Below are 568 nucleotides of genomic sequence, written 5' to 3' on the forward strand. Positions count from 1 at the left end.
AGTGGAGTACCACAGGGTTCAGTTCTTGCACCAGTGATGTTTATTGTGTACATAAATGATCTACCAGTTGGTATACAGAATTATATGAACATGTTTGCTGATGATGCTAAGATAATAGGAAGGATAAGAAATTTAGATGACTGTCATGCCCTTCAAAAAGACCTGGACAAAATAAGTATATGGAGCACCACTTGGCAAATGGAATTTAATGTTAATAAATGTCATGTTATGGAATGTGGAATAGGAGAACATAGACCCCACACAACCTATATATTATGTGAGAAATCTTTAAAGAATTCTGATAAAGAAAGAGATCTAGGAGTGGTTCTAGATAGAAAACTATCACCTGAGGACCACATAAAGAATATTGTGCAAGGAGCCTATGCTATGCTTTCTAACTTCAGAATTGCATTTAAATACATGGATGGCGATATACTAAAGAAATTGTTCATGACTTTTGTTAGGCCAAAGCTAGAATATGCAGCTGTTGTGTGGTGCCCATATCTTAAGAAGCACATCAACAAACTGGAAAAGGTGCAAAGACATGCTACTAAGTGGCTCCCAGAAC

This window comes from Procambarus clarkii, chromosome 1, assembly GCF_040958095.1.
Source record: "Procambarus clarkii isolate CNS0578487 chromosome 1, FALCON_Pclarkii_2.0, whole genome shotgun sequence".
NCBI classification, from domain to species: Eukaryota; Metazoa; Arthropoda; class Malacostraca; order Decapoda; family Cambaridae; genus Procambarus; species Procambarus clarkii.